The sequence below is a fragment of the Amyelois transitella genome, chromosome 6 (assembly GCF_032362555.1).
Source record: "Amyelois transitella isolate CPQ chromosome 6, ilAmyTran1.1, whole genome shotgun sequence".
Lineage (NCBI taxonomy): Eukaryota > Metazoa > Arthropoda > Insecta > Lepidoptera > Pyralidae > Amyelois > Amyelois transitella.
The window spans coordinates 2,371,087-2,392,984 of NC_083509.1; the positions used below are offsets into that span (position 1 = coordinate 2,371,087).

The window sequence follows — 21,898 nt, forward strand, 5'->3', positions numbered from 1 at the left end:
AGAACCAACAGTCTTGAAAATACTGGTAGGTAGGCCTCGTTCAGCCGTTTGGCTTAATATTAGAATTGAGATTCAAATAGTGACAGGTTTCTATTATATGACCTAGAGGCCATCGCCTAAAAGAATCCCAAGTTTATAAGCATTTTCCTTAGTCGCCTTTTACGACATCCATGGGAAAGAAATGGAGTGGTCCTATTCTTTTTTATATTGGTACCGGGAACCATACGGCACTAACCTACATACCTACCTACATATAAAATTATAAATATCACGGCATTATATCAATAGGTAAGAGGTAGGAAATTACAAGCTCCTCTGATATTCCCGAGTCTTTAATCCGATGAAGATTAAACCAAATTGCGTGGATTAAAGGCACGGCTCTTATAGCCTATCATTGAGCTTACTTTATACTCAGCGCATCTTGAGCTTGTATACTTGGTAAACTACTTACCTTCCTTAATATGGCGGTAGTTTAAGATATAAAATACGATATTTTCGTTGCTTCTTTCCGCCATGTATTTTTGATTTTACGACATCCATGGGAAAGAGATGGAGTGATCATATTCTTTTTTTCTATTGGTGCCGGGAACCACACGGCACGGCTAATTATCAGTGAGTTTATTTGATTGTAAGTGACAATTTTACGATGCGAAAACACGTCGGGAGGAAACACAAACCTTAATAAACCCCAGACTTCACAATTTTGGTGTTGCAAACTAACCTTCACTTAAAAGGAGAATTTCGCTCAGGAGTAGGACATAATCGAGTAGAAACAATTAGAAGCTAATCGAAGCGGTCGAACAGTTTTGGATGAAAATTTACAATAAAAAAGCATACCTACATCAAAAACATAAGCTACAATTCACACGCAAACGATACCGCAGGCGGATGCTACTAAGAATATAATTCTAGGAAACGGCATGAAATCAATTAAGGTAACAAGCGGTGCGTACGATTCACTCGTAGTAAAGATTGAAATAGAAATAATTGAAAAAGGCTAGCTTGCTATAATTTACAATAATTTAATTTTTGTCTTGTAAGGCGCGGTATATTGACGAAAATGGCCGTTGTAAACTTGATCAGCTACTCTGGAGAGCACGAAGAAATCATGGAATCTAATGCAAATAATAACGAGTGAGATTTAATGAATATCCCTGATTCGAATGGTTAGGTTAAGGGGTATTCTCAAAGTTATATCTACGTAGGTTTGAATATTATACGACGCTTTTACGATGAGGGAAAATATCGTGAGGAAACCTGCACATTGAGGCAACTGGATTTGTAGTAGTGTCTGGCGTTGGTTTCTGTCATCATCACCCTTCTGGGTAGGAGCCATTGGTTTTTATTACCCCCTTTTAGATCATTAAAATCGAAGCAACTAACGTCTGACCGCTGCAATCCCTGAAAAACTGAAAATTTTGATGAAAATTTAAATCTTCAGATTCTCATCAAGATCTGTCAATGGTACTTGTATTAAGAGGATTCAGAATCGAAGTCATCTCTCGAGAATGAGACGGATGGAGTGGTTTCGGGCGAGATTTGCATTCTTCAAGTGTCGGTTCGTAAAGTTTGCTCAATCAGAGCTCTTGATCGGAAGACTGAAAACAATTTGTAATCAATATTTAACTTTTTAGAGCTTTGTTGGTCGAAACGTTTAGTCAACTACCAAAAAAGTGTGATGCACAGGTTTAAAATCCTACCTTGGCCTTGTATCATACATACATACTTACGTATATTGACGTCTATATCCCTTGCGGGGTTGACAGAGCCAATAGTCTTGAAAATAATGATAGGCCACGTTCAGCTGTTTGGCTTAATGATAGAATTGAGGTTAAAATAGAGACAGGTTGCTAGCCCATCGCTTAAAAGAAGAATCTCAAGCTTATAAGCCTATCCGTTAGTCGCCTTTTCCGACATCCAAGGGAAAGATATGGAGTGGTTCTATTCTAAAGCATACCAAATAAATAAGTTTATAGTATTATCTATGTATATGGCTGTGTAACCATAGCTCATAAACCAAAGTCGTCAAATAGTGATTTAAAAAAAAAAATATATAAATAGATGTGGAATATATCACTACCCTTTGAGAAAAGATTCTTTTAGCCAAAATTTATCTCTGACTCCACCCGCGCGCCTCTTGTAGACGATAGGCTAGTAACCTGTCAATACTTGAATCTCAATTCAATTTTTAACTCCAGCTGAACTGCCTTTAAATTGCCGCCTTTTATTCTTCTCAAGATTTTAAGCTCTGGCTACTCCGCAAGGGATATAGACGTGGAGCGCTATAAGTCAAAACTAGAGACTAATTGAAGTACTAACACAAATCCTTAATTAAGTTATCTGGTTGGAATTCCTGGTCGGTGTTGAATGGAATAATAAACTAACGAAGGATTGTTTTCTAACAACTACAAAATCCGGTCGAGAACACGCGAACTGAACAAATTATATAAATCACAGATGAGACATTTCATACGATAACTTCTTGAGTCATTTAATAAGAAGTACTGGGACGAGATTATGGTGGATGAGGCCGCCCGCGACTTCGTCTGCTTTAAAACCCTATCATAACGTAACAATCAATCCCGAAGACAATTCCATATCCTCATGCGGGCTAAACAGAGCCAATTGTCTTGAAACGACAGAAAGTACATCAAGAAAAAATACCAGCGATGCTGTGAGCTTTTAAGTTATAATAATTGAAAGGTAAGATATTGTTTGTCTGCTGTTACTTCAAACACAATTTCTTGATCAGCGGTTTCGGCCTGTGCGTTGACTGCCAGTCAGCCACTCGGTAAAGGAATAGTTTTATTTTGTTTTATTTTGTTTAAGGAAATACTCCTTCCGTTCGGTATAAGTTTGGTGAGAACCGCCACAAATACTGCACCTATTTCAATAGATTTGAATAAATTATTCGTGCAATATCACTATCGTGAGAATCCATTGTTTGTAATGAGATAACGCGCGACAATCCAATCCAAAGTAAAAGGTGCTGCTGCATGGAATATATTATAAGCACTATATGCAAACATACATATAGAAACGTCTATATCCCTTGCGAGATAGTCAGAGCCAACAGACTTTAAAAACGGAAAAGTAACATTCGGCTGTATTTTGGAATTCAGTCCAATAGTTACAGCTAGCTAGCCCATTATATAGCTAGCCCATATTATATGCCCAATGAAAATATATAAAATTATAGTAGATAATTTACAGAAATGCTATAATAAAGCTATGATTAAAATTAAGAAACCAATTAATAATACTCGAGTAAATAGTAAATGGATGAACAAAAAAATTAGAAACGCGTGTGAATATAGAGATAAGTTATTTATAAAATGGACATTGGATTCATCAAATTTAATTCTAAAACAAAAATACAATTCATCTAGAAACTTTGCAAATAAATTAATAAATAAAAATAAAAATAAACAACTGCGTCTTGACATAATTAAAAATAAAAACAATCCTAGACTTTTGTGGCAATTACTGAACCAAATAACAGGCAGAGATAAAGCACCTGCAGATACAATTATATTAAATGCTTTTTTGAAAAATAAAATTACCACAAAAGAAATAGCAAATAGTTTTGCTTCGTGTTTTTCAAATAGTATTAAAAACATTATCCCAAAATGCAACGTTAAACTTCTTAACAAACAACTATACACAAGTCCAGTAAATGTATCATGTAGATTTCAAAACGTAACCGCTAAAGAAGTAAGTAAAGAAATAGTATCTTTGAACTCATCAAAAGCACCAGGGGTAGATAAGATAAGAACACAAGATTTAAAATATATTGAGAAAGATATAGCAGAAGTTATGGCACATTTCATTAATAGTACTATAAAAGAAGGGAAATATCCGGATCAACTTAAAACAGGAATAGTTAGACCTATCCATAAAAAAGGCAATATTGGTGACTATAATAATTATCGTCAAATAACAATACTTTCAGCTATAGACAAAATAGTAGAAAAATGTATCTCAAAGCAAATAAATAAGTTCTATACTGAAAACAACATTATTACGGATAGGCAATTTGGTTTTCAGACGGGCAAAAGCACAACACAATTACTTGCCAAATTCACAGATACTATAGATGAACACCTGGACAATCGAAAACATGTTCTAGTAGTATTCATTGACTACAGTAAAGCTTTCGATACACTAGACCATGAAACCTTGCTAGATAAGCTTGATAACTGTGGTATACGTGGTCCCCTAAAGGTCTGGTGCCAAGATTATCTGAAAAATAGGTCTTACATGGTAAAAATTGACGAGAATGTCAGCGATAAGGTAGACGTTAGAAAAGGCACGGCCCAAGGTTCTGTTCTGGGACCCTTGCATTACATCACTTATGTAAACGATGCAACAAAACTAGTTACAAGAAGTGACATCTACCAGTTTGCAGACGACACATGTCTTATATCAGCAAATAAAAACTTAAAGACAGCACTGGAAGAACTACAAACTGACTTCACATTATTGATGAAATGGTCCCATGACGCTGGTTTAGTCCTCAACGCTGACAAAACAAAGTTGATGTATATAAGCTCAAGCCAAAATAGACTTGCTGAACATCCTAAGTTGATAGCTCATAACCACACATGCCTTCATAATGAACCTAATAACTGCTTATGTCCCCCAGTAGAAGTAGTTCAAAGACATAAATACCTGGGGCTGGTGATTGATGATAGATTAAAATGGTCTGACCATTCTCATTACGTAAGTGACAAGTTGCGAGCTATCTTAGGAAAATTTTCTTTGGTTAGAAATAAAATTCCATATAAAATATTACTTAACTTATATAAAGCATTAGGCGAAACAATAATTCAATATGGTTTAAGTAGCTACGGTAGAACGAGCAAATCACACCTTGACGAAATATACCACTTGCAATGTAGAATATTAAAGGCAATAGTACCAATTAAAATAAAAAATAAATATCATAACAACTATCATCAACTTTTCTATTATTGTAATATATTACCAGTCCACGATCAGGTTAAATTTATGATTTTAACAGAAAACTACTTTGATCAAAAATTTCAAAACGTAGTAATTAGAAATAAAAACACACGCGGTTCTTCCAAAATCACTTTTAGTGTACCAAAATTTAACAATCTTTATGGAAAACAACTTTTACAATACCAAATACCAAAATTACTTAATAACGTACCATCAACATTAAAAGAAGAAATTAATACCAAAAATCTTAAAACAAAATTAAAAAAATACTTTCTTTATAAAATTCAGCAAGCATAATTCACCTCGTGTGGTACCGAGACATTCTTCACTTGTGTATTACTGGGTGCGATGCGCAGCATTGCATTTGTAAAACTACCTACATCTTATGGATGTTCAACGATGAGTGCCAGTGTACGTTCAAACCTACATATTATGGTTTTTGTTACACTGTAGCAGTTAAATGTATGTAATGTAAAAATATCTAAGTTTAATAATAATAAATAAATAAATAAATTACCTACAAAAAAAACCCAGGTTTATTAGCTTTTGCCCTTACTCGCCTTTTTCGACATCCATGGAAAAGATATGGAGTGGCCCTATTGCCGTAGTGCCGTGGTGAGGCCACGAGATTTATTTATTTATTTATTAAGGTACACCAACAGTATTTACTTACTACATTCTTAACAAAGATATACAAATTAATAATAAAAAACAGGTATTTTCCACGCTGTCTAAAATCATACTGCAAATACCTAATAATTAAAAAAAAAAGATAAATGAATTTACTTATTACCCCGGCACTAACTGGCCATCGATAAAATTAAGCCATTACTGAATCGAAGAAAAAAAAACAAAAGTAACCATGCCAGTGACCACATAATAACATAGAAACGGCATTATTGTCATTATTGGCTATTGGCCGACCTTGCGATGCGGGATTTGATAATCTCCGATCTACTATTGCGGTTCCGAGATCGGATGTAACGGGACTTGCATCGGCATAGAGTAAAGAATAATTAGATACGTGCCGCAATTGTGACACATACCTACGTTGTTAGGTTGTAACAGATTTTTAAATTGATATATTTTGTATAGAAAAATAGGAATACATTTAAGGCAAATTACCCGTGTCATCAACCTATAAATTCCTGCTGACTTTAGCTATATAAACATATAATGAAGAGGCAATCATTTTGAGTTTAATTTATTTTTTCTTTTTCAATTGTACCTACCAAAAATTAACTTTCTTGTCTTAAAATAACTATTAAATTTTTGAATTTAATTTTTTAAGAATAATTCTCTTTATATATTTTTAAAGCAATATTGCAAATGAATTCTGAAGTTGAATCCTACACCAACAAGCATGTCAGAATAAGTGCTTGGTTGCATGTTCCCCACGTAGCTTCAGGCATCACACGCGCAGCTTTTAATCATCATTTCAAGAATAATTTAATATTACTACTCACGCCAATCAGTACATTATAAGAATTACATATTTGAAAATGCGGAGAAATAAATATTTTTTACATATCATACCCGCACATCACGCACTAGCACAAATCATGCTGTTAATGAAAAAAATAAACAGTATCGCAAAAATATTGTTTTTATTTTTGTATATACCTAAATAATTTAATTCGAATGTGTCTGTAATTTTTTAAACATTCATTAATTATGTTTAGTTAACATTTTCAATAAATAAACATTTTTTTTTAATTCAAAGTTAAGTCGAAAATAAAAATGGCCTGTCTATTAAGCATTTTGCTATCTAATCTATGACCGCAGTCAAACTATCCGTCTAATGGTTAACTGTACCACTGCTTCAAGTGTCATGTTACCGCCGACATGATAACACTGCCCTCGGTCTTGTAACGCCTTCACTAGATAAGGCGTAAGCTAATCTAGTTACTGCAGAATTTGATTGGATTTACATATTTTTGCTTTATGTTCATATATATTGTTATAGGTATTCTCTTGTGCACTAGACGTTATTTCATTTGTTCATTTTCAATGTAATGTTTAAATTGTACTTGATCTATGATAAAAAAGAATTACTTACGTAAAATGTTCGTTTAACAAATTCTATGTTATATTGGTTATGGGCCAATATAACGTAAAGTGTATCTCACACTACACACGAACACATAGAATAAGAGAAAATATATATTAAGCAACAATTAACCCATGACACATGAATATTTGAAGCCTATTTATAAAACGAATATTTCACCTATTTCTTTTTAATTATAGATCGGGTACAATTAAAATCCTATACAAGAAAATAAAATTTAATTTTTTTAAGACAAATGTGAATAATACCCGTTACCGGCTCCTGTGTGAAGTATGATACTTTTGTAAAGCATATAAGTACATGTATGCAAGTAAATGAATCAAATGAGTAGGAGTGATTAACCATAATCAGAGATGACCACTTTTTACAACTTATTAGTCACGTATAGTAAACTTCCTCGGTGATTTCAGATCAGCCTCACGGTGATATCATTGTTTGCAGTCAACTTTCTGATAAAGTGAATTGCTGAAAGATAAATTTATTGCTAGTGGACACGTACAGTATTAAAGTATACAGTAGTAAAATGGTAAGAACTTAAACTATAAAGGCTTAAGAAATAATAAAATCGCGCCATATTAAAATTACAGCAACTACGTCTTATAATTAATTTATCGATTAATATGTACAAATATTTTTAGATAAAATAAAGATGCCCTGATAAGTGAAATACTACGGATTATTGTGGATAATATCGGCAGGTAATTTGCATGCCACGACGCCAGGAAGCGAGAATAAATTGCTAGATTAGATATGCTAAATACAAAACAAAAATGTTAAGCTATTTAAAGATGGACTTTATCGTAACATGTCATAATCATATAATTGATAACTTTACTTCTCTATTATTAAATACACATTTATACCTGTGCTTTTTGTCCTTTTTTCTATTTTTTCTATTCTTACTTACTTAGTTGTTATTGAGTAAACCTATTACAAAAAGTTTAAACTGTATCGTATGCAGAAATAAAATACGTAGTCAACTTTAAGTTATAATTAAATATTTAATCATTGCATGGAATAAAAGTACCATTTATATTTATAATATCTAAATGTACGCTTGAATGAGCGAGTGTGATTGTACCTACACGAAACTGTGTAATTAAATTTTCATCTTAATACCATAATGCCGCTAGTAGGTTTAAATCGTGCTTTCTATTCCCCGTAATATTTACCTTTCTCGGGCCAGCGTTTATAATTTCTACAAACATTAACCGACGCCACGAAAGTAGGTTACACACCATTGAAACAAAAGCCTTACAAGCTGGCTTTAAACACGCTAGAGAATAATAGATTATAAAGCGTAGTATAAATTAAATTTCTTATTTTTTTTTTAATTCTATAGTTTAACGTTATTTTCTATAGACCGGTTCAAACAAATCATTTACTCGGGGTCCGCCTTCGTTCCTTCGGTCGTCGCTGTGTCTCCCGTTCTTTCGATTCGCTTCATTCGTTCACTAGTAGTCGGTGATAAGCGTTCTACGGTGGACGTTTGCGCGCCGGTTTGACGAAAATTCCCGCGTAAATAATCGTTCAGACGATAATTTGAAGTGATAAAAACGCTATAGCGCTATGTATTTGTTAACAGTTTAGTGGATTTGCGGTGTTTATTGTTATTTACTTGCATGTGTGTGTGAAACAAGTTTTGTTTTTACTGTGCGATAAAAACTTGGATTTTTCTTTCAACGACATTGCTTGTGGTGAGTTGAGCCAATCAATATTAATTTCAACTTGAGAATAGTTAAGCGATCAAAGTGTGTATTTATTTTTGTCTACCCTACCTATAGTATATACATATTTATCATCCGAAAAAAACTAATTAATTTTCGCCGAATAATTCAGACCAAAATCTACTAAAATTATGAGTCGTAGGTGTATATTCGGTCCACGAATATTCTTAATTAGCCCTCCACCTGACGAGGTTTTATGGGCCGGTGGCACGTGTTTTACTAACTTTGTCACGCGACGTTTCTGTGATGATAATAAATTAATGATAACATTGATTGCAATGTATAAATTATTCCACCCTCACAGTAGGATGTTATCTATTATCAATAAAATATATAGAACAAATTTAGCTAGCCCCAGAATAAGGTCGAGGGGAAATATATGATACCTGCTATAATTTATACAAACATATAGTCACGTCTAAATCTCTTGCGTGGTAGACAGAGCCAACAGTCTTGAAAAACTTCAAGGCCAAGTTCAGCTCAATGATGAAATTGAGATTCAAATAGGTAGATACTTAGTTGCTAGCCTTACAAGCGGAATGCCAAGTTTATAAGCCTATCCCTTAGTCGCTTTTTATAACATCCATCCATACTAGGTACCTTTTTTATTTTTAAATGATTGAATTTTGAGAAGGTACAGAGAAGTGAACATACATGTTTTTTAATGTAGACAATGTGCATTCGTCCACGATTTAGATTTAAGAGATCTATACATATTTGTAAATTGACGTCCTATGAAAATGCTGCAGTGTAGTTTGTTCCGCCGCTTCTTCTACACATGCGCTTTGGAAGCGGTAGTAGTTATAATTAGATTTAAGTTATGTGACGTCAATAAGTGATACCTTGTATCCAATTTTGAAAATAAATCTATTCTATTCTATTCTATTCTGAATTTACGGTTGACTTCATCGGCTAAAATGTACCAATTGAATAACTTTTGTTTTCTTAGTGAAATTTGTTCCCCTTCATTAAGTAGGTACCTATAACAATGCAACCAGATATTAGATTAAATATGTAGGTTGAGTGTCTTAAAGTAGGTAGAAAAAATTTAGTTATTTACATAATCTATCATAAAAAGTCTATTTAACGCAAATTGTCACAATTGTAAAAATTATGGAAAGTAGGTATAATTTATTCTTCGCCAACATACGTGCATATAATCAAGTCTATATCCCTTGCAGGGTAGACAGGGCCAGCATCTTGAAGACTGATGACTTGAATTCTTTCGCAAACCTCTTAAAACAATTAACACAGACAGTGGTCATGCCGGTGATACTGTCATACTGTTTATTGTGGGACTGTCTGATTTAAAAAATGAGTTAACATAAACTAGATACAACTGCCGTGTGGTTCCCCGCACCAATACAAAAAAGAATAGGACCACTCCATTTTTCCCATGGATGTTGTAAAAGGGATAGACTTACAAACTTAGGATTCTTTTTTAGGCGACGGACTAGCAACCTGTCACTATTTGAATCTCAATTCTATCAGTAAGCCAAATAGCTGAACGTGGCCATTCAGCCTTTTCAAGACTGTTGACGCCGTCTACCCCGCAATGGATATAGACGTGACCATATGTATGTATGTAGATACAACTTCTCCTTAATTTTCCACTATAAGTGCACTAGTTACTATAACTACCTATACTGTGAAATTCTACCACTCTGATTTAATCTCACCACGACCGTTGCCCAAAAACGTTAATCGCAGCTCCATTCATATTATGGGTCTTATCTCTCATACTAAGACCGGAAACCACGACTTTTTGGGCTCTTACGAGACGTGGTATTGGATATTATTTATTTATATAACCCGGTACCTACTAGGTACTTGTTAATAAATTATACACTACAAATTCAGGAATGGTTCGTAGAAAATTGAACCAAATCGACATTGACTTTGTGGACATTTATTGAGATTTCGGAATGTAACAATCAAATTATACAGTATCAAGTTTATATGAAATTATCTTATAAGTAGTGTAAATATGTTTGAACAAAAGTACATAAGATATATGTATGTACACAAATGTATGTACACCACATTTAGAAATTTAATACTAGTTTTTTTTCTTTTCTCCTTTATTTTATCGTAATTAGTGACATATAATTACTCCGTATAATCAAAACAACAGATTTTTTTCAACGGATTTTCTTAATAGCCTCTAGAAACTAACTTTAATCATTAAGATCCACATTCTTCCATTGACATCATCATCATTAAATAAAATTATTCCTTCACTTACTCGTACAACTTACGTAAGTTCCAAAGATTTGCATTCACCCTTTTTTTAAAACACTTTGTCCATCATCGCAATCCTTCATTTTTTAAGAGGCACTTTAAACAAGATTTTTTTTATCTCGTAACTATTACATTTGTCACTGATAACAACGATGACAGTTTTATTCCACTTAACCTTATATTTGACAACAAGTGCCCACTTAACTATAGAACAATCAGTGACTTCATAATTACCTTTTTAATTATGATAAAATATTGACGTGACTAAATACTACATGCATACTTATATCACGTCTTTATCACTAACGGGGTAGATAGAACCAAAAGTTTAAAAAGTTTTTAAGACCGTTCACCTGTTGGAATTGACAGAGTAACAAGTTGCTAGCCATAGCTAAGAAATGTTAGCCTATCGCCTAATAGCTGAATCCCAAGTTTGTCTCCCGTCTCTCTCCAATGATTGTAGTAGTAAGCAACCAAGGGATAAGCATTTTTTTTTCTAGAGCAAGTTTCCATGTTGGGTCTGATATCGAGAAACAAACATAGCGTGTGCCGGTTTCTCATCGTTTTGATTTAGATAAAAGTCTGACGTGACTGTAAATAGTATTATATAAATAAAATTATTGTGCTTGTTATTACTATTATCACATTATTGGCTTTGTTGAACCCATGACCTCTTGTGAGAGTCCGCCAAGGTGTCATGTCGACTGACCGAGACTTCTGGTGAAGCAATTTTTGAATGTTGTTTTAAGGCTTTCATAACACGTAATGTATCTGATTAATAGTGATTGAGAAATGAAACGAATTGTAATAAGTTCGCGCACGTAACCCACATAGATATTTGTTACGTCAGTCTTATTATGGATCCTGAGTCATACGTCTCTTAAGAGGTAATTTGACATTAAAAAAGTAAATTTAAAAAGAACATAGTCTATCCGAAACTGTTGCCTTTGCCTACCCCGTAAAGGATTATATGTAGGTATTTATGTATGTAGCATTAAATAATTAGAAATATATACCTTAGTATCGTATTTAAATGGAAAACAAAAAAAACTGTTACGAGATTTTGTTTATGATAAAGCTGTACATTATATAAACGCACAATTTCAATTACACGTGATTTTATTACATACCATATCAAAAGTGTGAAATCAAAAAATCGATTAAGCACACGCCACACCAGAAGAATTCTACATAAAGAACAATCAGAATCATACCTAATAACAAAAATATCCTACTAATAAATGCAAAAGTTTGTGAGTATGTCAGGTTGTCAGTATGGATGTTTGTTACTCGTTCACGCAAAAACTACTGAACCGATTACGATGAAATTTGGTATGTAGGTAGCTGAAGACCCAGAGTAACATATATATACTTTTTATCCCGGAATTCCCGCGGGATTGATTCTACGCGGAAGAAGTCGCGGGCGGCCTCTAGTTACGAAATAAAATTGAAACCTAAAAACAAATGAATTTATTTGCTATCACTATTATATTTATTTCACACTAGCTCTATGTTTATTTGTCACTAGTGTTTGAAGTTTTCTTTGGCCTTCTGGTTTGTTTGCTATTCGATGCAAATCAAACTTTTCAGTCTTTAAGTAAGTCAGCGTTTGTGGATGAAGCAAAGGAAGTGTGCAGAGATCGTGGCAAGTGGAAAGAGGTAGTCTCTGCCTACCCTTCCGCGAAAGAGGCGTGATTTTATGTATGTATGCGGAGATCTTGGCAAGTGGAGCGAGGTATAGTCTCTGCTTCCCTCCGGGAAAGATGCGTGATTTTATCTATACTAATATTATAAAGCTGAAGAGTTTGTTTGTTTGTTTGAACGTGCTAATCTCAGGTTCTATTTGCAAAATTCTTTTTGCGTTGAACAGACCATTTATCGAGGAAGGCTTTAGGCTATATAACATCACGCTGCAACTATAACGAGCAAAGAAACAATGGAAAATTTGAAAAAAAAAACAGGTAAAATTATTTATCCTTGCGGTATTCAATGATGCCCAAAACAACTATTCCACCCTGACGAAGTCGCGGGCATAGCTAGTGTTTGTATGAAAGTCAGTCAGTTAAAAGCGTCACGTCTGCCCGACCCCTCAACAAAATGCATTACACATGCGGGTATAATTTTTCACCCCGTTCGTTGCAACGAACATTTTATTTTCACCACTGTTTACTTAATTTCGCTTTGAAATTACTGCGAAATATATTTTCACTAGCTTTTGCCCGCGGCTTCGCCCGCGCAAATGTATTTTAGATTATAAGGATACGACATAAATTTTCACCCATTTTTTAATCCCGTATCGTGCGGGACTGTTTTAAGTTTATATTTGACTTAAATTCATATGGCTTCTCCCGTCTCTTCTCGTTCTGTTCCGTCCCGTCACAACCTGTTGTGTCCCGTCCTGCCCCGTCCAGTCCTCCTATCCTGTCCCATCCCATCCTATTTAGTGCCATCCTGCTTTCCGCAACTGACACGTATTTTTTACTAACCAATATATTTTAAATACAAATGAACAAAACACAACGAAACGTCTTCAAGCATGAATACGAAACGACCAACAACTTATTAACTGAGGGTAAAAATGCTTTCAAAATCATAGAAGTCTTATTGATTGTCGAACGACAAACGATAGCGACTTTTACATTACATGGTGGCGCCATCTATTATATATTATCTATATAAACAAATTGTTCATTGAATTTTCTAATCTTTTGCATATCAAAAATTAACACTTATTAGGGTTCCGTCGTACCTTAAGGGTAAAAATGGGACCCTATTACTCGACTTCGGTGTCCGTCTGTCTGTTAGTTCGTCTGTCCGCTCACCCATCCTCCTGTCACCAGGCGTGTCTCATGATCCGTATTAGCTAGACAGGTGACATTTTCACAGATTATAAATTTCTGTTGACATTAAAATAAAAATACTAAAACTGTATACATACCAAATTTCATCAAAATCGGCCTAGCGGTTAGGCCGTAAAAGCGGAACGATGATTCACCCCCCCTTTAACTGTTTTGGGGGTTGTTTTTTGAAAAAAAAGTAGCCTATGTTTGAACTCGTATCTCAATCTATATGCATTTCAAATTTCATCAAAAGCGGTTCAGCGGTTCAGGCGTGAAAGCGGAACGATGATTTTCATACAAACTTTCACCCCCCCATTTGACTATTTTGGGGGTCGATTTTTGAAAAAACGTAGCCTATGTTTGAACGCGGGTTTTAAACTATATATATACCAAATTTCATCAAAATCGGTTCAGCAGGTCAGGCGTAAAAGCGGAACGATGATTTTCATATAAACTTTCACCCCCCCATATGAGTATTTTGGGGGTCGATTTTTGAAAAAAAAAAAAATTGCTTATGTTTGAACGCGTGTCTTAAACTATATACATACCAAATTTCATCAAAATCGGTTCAGCGGTTCAGGCGTGAAAGCGGAACGATGATTTTCATACAAACTTTCAACCCCCAATTTGACTATTTTGGGGGTCGATTTTTGAAAAAGAAAATAGCCTATGTTTGAAGGCGGGTCTTAAATTATATACATACCAAATTTCATCAAAATTGGTTGAGCGGGTCAGGCGTCAAAGCGGAACGATGATTTTCATACAAACTTTCAACCCCCAATTTGACTATTTTGGGGGTCGATTTTTGAAAAAAAATAGCCTATGTTTGAACGCGGGTCTTAAACTATATACATACCAAATTTCATCAAAATCGGTTCAGTGGTTCGGCCGTGAAAGAGGAACAGACAGACAGACAGACAGATAGACAGACAGACTTTCGCATTTATAATATTAGTACGGATAATGGTACTTTGTTAATGAGACACATTTACAAATACCAGCATTATTCATTGCAATGCCGGCATTAGCCTGTCTAGCAAACTTCCTCTAACAGCAGTGTTAGCAACTAAATTTGCAGCGGTATCCAGCAGCTAGCAATCAAATTGTGGATTCCTCGTCAATTGCTGTCAGTGTAGCCAACGCTAAATTGTACTGTGGATTTATACTTTTTTTGACGTCTTCTCAGTTTTCGGTTTAACTGTCTATATCTCTAGTTTAATCTTTATTTAAAAAAAAAAGAAATAAAAGGAAAAAACGTTTTTGTGTAGGCGAACGTTCCGTCGAAAAAGCAGTTAAAATGGACCTCGTGTCCCAAAAAAAAATTAGTACAATTCTTAAAGGATTTTTTTAGTAGTTAAAGTACGGTACCGTTTACATAGGAGCTTTCAAAATTTTTTTAAGTCAGTTTACAGTTATTCTCTTCATTGGGCTGGCAACACTGATTGCCGCCCGTGTGAGCTGTACCGCGCACACGTTCTGTCGGAAGTGTTTGCAATTGATACTCAACTGTTTCGCTTGGAACACAGTTAGGGTACAGTCGAAGGCAAATAAGCGTCAATAGATTTATAAATTAATATATAATTTATAAAATAAAATAGCTAAATAATAAAATTTTAAGTAGTATTTTTACAATATTACTAAGAAAATTTGTAAAAAACATGTAGTTGTGCATACTAAAGTCTCTGTCAAAGTCTGCGAAGTGTACATGTAAAACATATAGTAAGTACATGTAAAATATGCGAAGCACGTAAAGAGATTAAAGACGAATACACATTTTGTCACATGTTCCTTCATTATGTTTTTTATTACATATTTGATATTGGGGGCTATTGCCCCTATTGTAAATTTAAATAAATGTTCCATTTTAGATCAAAAAATAAATAAGCACAAAAATAAAACTGGAAAACTTATTTTGGCGTCTGATGGAATGCCGCTTAGTTCATTCACTTTTCACGGCCACTTTTGTGGGTGTATGTACTTGTGAGACACTAAGCGCAAACATTGGCTCCAATACCAAATTAACTGGCCGTTGGACCACATACATGAAGGGGGATTGCTTCATGGTGGTTTTATTTGGTAAACTCACGTGGAGCGCCGTAACATGAGAGTCAGCTCATTACTAGAGTGGGGATGCAAATGCAACGCGATATTAATATCGATACCAGCACACTTGTAATTGTTACTTGTAACATACATATAACCACGTCTATAACCGCGTTTAATGATGAAATTGAGTTTCAAATAGTGACTGGTTGCTAGCCCATCGCCTAAAAGAAGAATTCTAAGACTTTCCGTAAGGCGCCTTACACGATATTCATGGGACTTGTTATTATGAAGCGGTTTGAAGTTCATTTATTTTTCAATAAATTGGAATTAAGTGTATTTACAAACATCAAGTAGTAGTATTTTTAGATATTTGGCTATTTCTAACCCGTATGGGGAGAAAGTCGTAAAAATGCATTTATCTTCCGCCTTACTTATAATCTATCATCGATAAATGAAAATTCGTTTAATAATATCGATAAAGTTTTCAATATCGATACTCCATGACCGATATTTCGCCGCGGAGCTACTAATTACCCACATATCGGGTTCCGGTTACTAACGTCAGTTCGAAAGGTGTAAATTACATACCTGTCGGTGTAGGGTGTATGAGAGTTGATGGAAGTAACCCGAGCAGGGGATAGCTGATCTTGTCTCGAATTTACATATATACATACATACATACATATACATATACATATAATCACGTCTATTTCCCTTGCGGGGTAGACAGAGCCAACAGTCTTGGAAAGATTGATAGACCACGTTCAGTTGTTTGGCTTAATGATAGAATTGAGATTCAAATAGTGACAGGTTACTAGCGCATCGACTAAAAGAAGAATCCCAAGTTTAAAAGCCTATCCCTACCCTCCAATTTCAAATTTAACAATATTGATAAGAAATCACTTTTTTACCTGACTATACTTGCGTATCAACACAGCGTGAACCGAACTTGACAGAAATATTGAAATTGTAGCAATTTCACGGCACAATTCGAAATATTTAATTCATATTGTAAATTTATAACAATGATCCTATTATACTGTGTTGCGCCAGAGCAACAAGCAGACATTGTCAAAATTATTTCCTTTTATGTAGCGTATAATGTCACAATGTAAGGAGTATTCGAGTTACTGCGTAGTAGTACGAAGGTACCTCCGTAGAAAGTATTGTGAGTTGACCCACTATTCGGAAATCGTTATCGTAGGTGAGCGAAGTCTAAGGCCGCGGTATACATTGGTCAAGCTGCTGGCTTGGAGTAAGCGCTGGACTTGACTGGTTGTATGCAGCAATATGTTTGTGTATACTGCCTTTATACATAGATACATACATAAAATCACGCCTCTTTCCCGGAGGGGTAGGCAGAGACTACCTCTTTCCACTTGCCACTATCTCTGCATACATCCTTCGCTTCATCCACCTTTATTTTTGCTTTATTTTATTAGCCGGCTCCTCTGTGGCTGGGTTTTAAAAATGATTTACAGTTTCACGCTAATAGCGTGTAAATAATCTAGTCAAAGTCCAAATATTACAACTATTAAATAACACAGCGATGCCATTCCATACTTAGCTTGTTATTTTAGGTATTTACTATGGGGTAACCACAAATATGCAACATCTTTTATGAAACGATGATAGGAGGACAGTGACTGGCTCGATGTGTAGATTGGCCTTAACATTGCCCAGTTGATTGCTGTTTCAAATCGATAATATTTTATAGGCGTTTCACGTCACCTAATTTTATACGTGTTTTCGACAATGTGACATTTTATGTTGCACTATCAATCAAATACGATAGATTTCTTCTTCACATGAAGAATCTCACGCAAGCAAAACAGTTATTAAAATATGTATATTCTATCTTATCTTGACCTCTTTGCTTGACTGACAGAAAAAGCCCAAGGCGTTAAATCCGCTATTGCAATTTTGATACCTTAATAAATATACATCGCTTTTATAATTTTGTGTCCTACATACATTTCCGTTTAAAAGTGAGAAAAACATTTACTTAAAATAAATAATTCCATCCTAAGAAAAGTGAAAATATTTGTATTTTTGTTTTATTTTTGATGAATTTTGGCACAGAAGTAGAACTTACTTTCAGAAGTAACATACTATTTCGTATTTTACAATTCCTACTAGAATGAAGCCGCAGGCAGAAGTCCAGTATTACATACCTTTGTTAATTCATCATGCCATTTTTTAATTTCACCAGGTCCACATCCGCAAACTATTATTGCTGATAATTCATTGTCTCTTTTTGACTAAACATGTTGTTGAACAACTTTTGTTGCCTTATGATGAAGCATGTTGCTGATTATTGGGTCCTTTTACATGTTTTAACTGCAAATTATACAAGCACCTTTAGACTAACATGTAATAGCGACGAATTAATGAATCAAATTTTTGGTATAATATTAGAATGCCCTAACAAGGTATCTTATCTTACTTTTTGCACTGTAACTCAGTAATAATTCTAGCTTTTCTTTTTCCTCTGTAACTGAATGATACCTATACCTTTATTTCGTAACCCATCTCGTGGGACCCTCTCATTGTAATGATCACATGCTGCTCCATGTGACTGACTGAGTACTACTCCACTTACCTAGTAATCATCCCATCTTGCGGTTATATGACATACTTAGATATTAATATTTGCCATTTGTGTGCATCTAAGTACATTTTGTAGTACTATCTGTTTATTTGTGTCAGTATTTTATTTTTTGTATTTACAATTCTTTTGTTTAAATACTTACATGAAAATTAAAGAGGCATAATTTTACTTGCTTTGACCCGGTACATTTATTTTGCTTTATTTGCACTTATCATATAATAAATCAAAGAATTACTCTGTTAAGTTTGCACCACATTTTTAACTGTTATTTTTTTTATGACAACCCATATTTTTAAGAATAAATGGACACGTTTTTCAGTTTTGATTCTGACAAGAATACTGGGAATAATACTATTATTTTTATGACAAAAAGTTAAATTTAATTGCTAATTACTTAACCGTTTGTCACTTACATAATTACACTAAACGCACGCTTCAAACATCATTCGGTTCCTAAGTTTGGTTCACATCATAAATAATAACCACAACACGTGTATTCTCAAATCAAAGCTTTAGTTTTTGTCAACTTTTTTTTTAACACCGACAAGTCTGGTCAACCTTGTGAAAACCGGTATAAGTTTGAAGAATAGGTGAGCAAGAAAAAACTTATTTAGATATCGAAGGGCATTCAAGAATAGGGCCATTGTCCGCTATAATATCTAATATCAAGCCACGAATTCATACCAACTTCAAAAGTTAAGACGCCGACTAAATAAAGATGTAAGCTTTAGTTTAAAATTTACATAAGAACATTTTTTATAGAAGCTTTGATAATGATGTATTTATTTTATAAATGAATACATATGTACATAGTGTCATGAGTATAAAATTAATCAAGCCGCGTGCCTACAAGAATATTTTTGCATTGTCAAATTATAGGTACATATATAAATCACGCTAATGTTCTAATTTGAGTAGAATTAATACTCCATACTTAACTAACACTTCAAAGTTTTTGCTTCTTTACCACACAGTCTTAACTTTTTACCTACAGGCCACATGATGTGAAAATAATTAAAAGATTTTATCTCCTGTAGATTTTGAGCAAGTGGAACAAACGAAGAACAAATTGGCAGTTGGCAGGTTTCAATTTTCCGGGTTCGATGACAAGATATTTTTTCTATCTTGTCCGATTCGTGTTTTTACAATATCTCTTCCATTTTTTTAATTCCATTTTGTAGTTTGAAACATTAAGTGGGACTATTCGAAAATAAAAACCGATATACCTAAGATCACCTCACGTAAGAAGCTAAGAAATCAGAGAAAATAGAAAATATTACTTAGTAAACAAAAGCCTGATACCTGTTTATTAGTCAATTTTAAGTATTCATTAGTAAGTTGTTAGATTCGTTATTACTTTTGATTATTGTTTTATCTTTAACTGAACCTCAACAACATACACGAGTATTCACTGAAATCATCCGGGGGTGATTTTTTTTTTTTTTTTTTTTTTTTTTTTTATACGGGACAAATTACACTGATTGAGTTAGCCTCGAAGTAAGTTCGAAACTTGTGTTACGAGATACTAACTCAACGATACTATATTTTATAATAAATACTTATATAGATAAACATCCAAGACCCAGGCCAATCAGAAAAAGTTCTTTTCTCATCATGCCCTGACCGGGATTCGAACCCGGGACCTCCGGTGTCACAGACAAGCGTACTACCGCTGAGCCACAGAGGCCGTTAAAATTTATATTCTGGTAAAATTCCATATGCCTCAATATTTAATAACTCCAAGTCAAAGATAAACACTCGCCTCTCTAATCAACTAATCCTCGCCGACTAATGTACTGGGCGACATTGATACCGATAAGGTCACTTTGCTGGACAAAACACCCACTTGCTTGCTTTTTTGGTCTATTAGTTGCCAATAGGAGCGTCGTAAAAAAAAGTTCGACATACGTATTTGCACGTTATGAAAATATTTCAAATATATAAAATTAAAATAGAATATTAAAAACTGGTTTTTGTAAATATATTTATGGGATTGTTATATTAATATTTTGCTTGTGTGGTAAAAATAATACCTAAAGTTAAGAAACAATAACAACTTTTTGGTCGATACGGATGCAAAGATCATTTTTGAAAATTACTTAAGTTTTTAATCTTTCTTACGGCTCGTATATAACATAATTCTTTTGTGCGAGAAGCTTTTTCGTGTAACTTTTCGTTAAAATACATATTATGATTTACAATAACACAACACATTATAACAAATATTTTATATTAAACAAAACTGTCGATTTTCATTTGGCTTTAAATTAATTTCGTTGTGAATTTTTCACTCAGATTAATAGCACAGTTTACTTTTATCTTATAACTGACCTGCGGAGTTGTTTCAAAGTGAAGTTAATAAATGACCATTGTTTAAAGACGAGTCCATTTCATTTTATTATCTATTAAGTCATCAGTCTCAGATACGGATCGGCTAGATCTTTAGGTTAATCGACTTTTTGGATTAAACTATTGTTCAAGAAGTTACTTCTCAGAAAGATTAAGGATCTGCAGTTATATTGATCGTATTTCATTTGCTGTTCGTCTTTTTCTGATAGAATTATGATTAGGTTTTTAATCATACTATTTTATAAGTGTATACTTCTCTTTCCAAACATGTCAGTCAATTCAAGCCTAAACATCACCACTTGGAGGACCCCGTTTATTTGTGCAAAAATATTGCGTCACATTTATTTTCAACCACTAGGATCATTTTATAACCTGTTTGATTATCTTATTATCATATTGCAATAAAAAATCTCAATCAGCACCGGCCTTCAATTATATTTTAATTGGATCTTTACATCTCAATCTTCAAGATCGATTTATTACTTTTGACTAAGTAATACGAGTAGTATTCATCTGTTACATTTACAATTACTCTAATTTCAAAAAGGCTTCCCACATCACCACATTTCCATATTTGTAACACGCGAAGAAACGTTATCGATAAAAATGTGTACACTAACTTTTACTTCAATGGCTTTATCATAGGTGCTAGTTTCGTTTGAAATATCGTTATACTTTGGTGGTCTACTGTATTTGTCTGCTAATTAAGTCGGTGTAAGTCCACTTCCTATTTAACGTGCGCAATGGCACCGGTCCACCCACGGATATTAGAGCGCGGGTGGAAATTGTTAGCCCATTACATTAGCTGTTACTAAATTCTCATATCCATGGTTGCACAATTACGTTTTTGGGTGCCGGAACTGCCGCCGTTGGGCAGCGGTCTTGGCATGGCTTACTTAATGACTAGAAGGTCCGGATTTTGAATACCTTAGAAGATTAGAATCCCTTGGACACTCTATATTTATATAAACATTATCAGGCATTAATCTTCAGAATGGTTGATTTAGAAAAAAATGTACGACCCCTTAGTCGTGAGTCCTTGACGCCA

At 34.1% G+C, this 21,898-nt stretch overlaps 1 protein-coding gene across 4 annotated transcripts in view; it reads left to right on the plus strand.

The window, feature by feature from the left end:
* The first annotated feature begins 8,504 nt into the window (after nucleotides 1-8,504).
* LOC106134546 (SH3 and multiple ankyrin repeat domains protein 3) overlaps nucleotides 8,505-21,898 on the plus strand; it is a 119,252-nt gene continuing 105,858 nt past the window's right edge. For all 4 annotated transcript variants that reach the window (XM_060944878.1, XM_060944880.1, XM_060944879.1 and 1 more), the window contains exon 1: nucleotides 8,505-8,733. The gene's annotated coding sequence lies outside the window, so the exon portion shown is untranslated. The remainder of the gene's footprint in view (nucleotides 8,734-21,898) is intronic.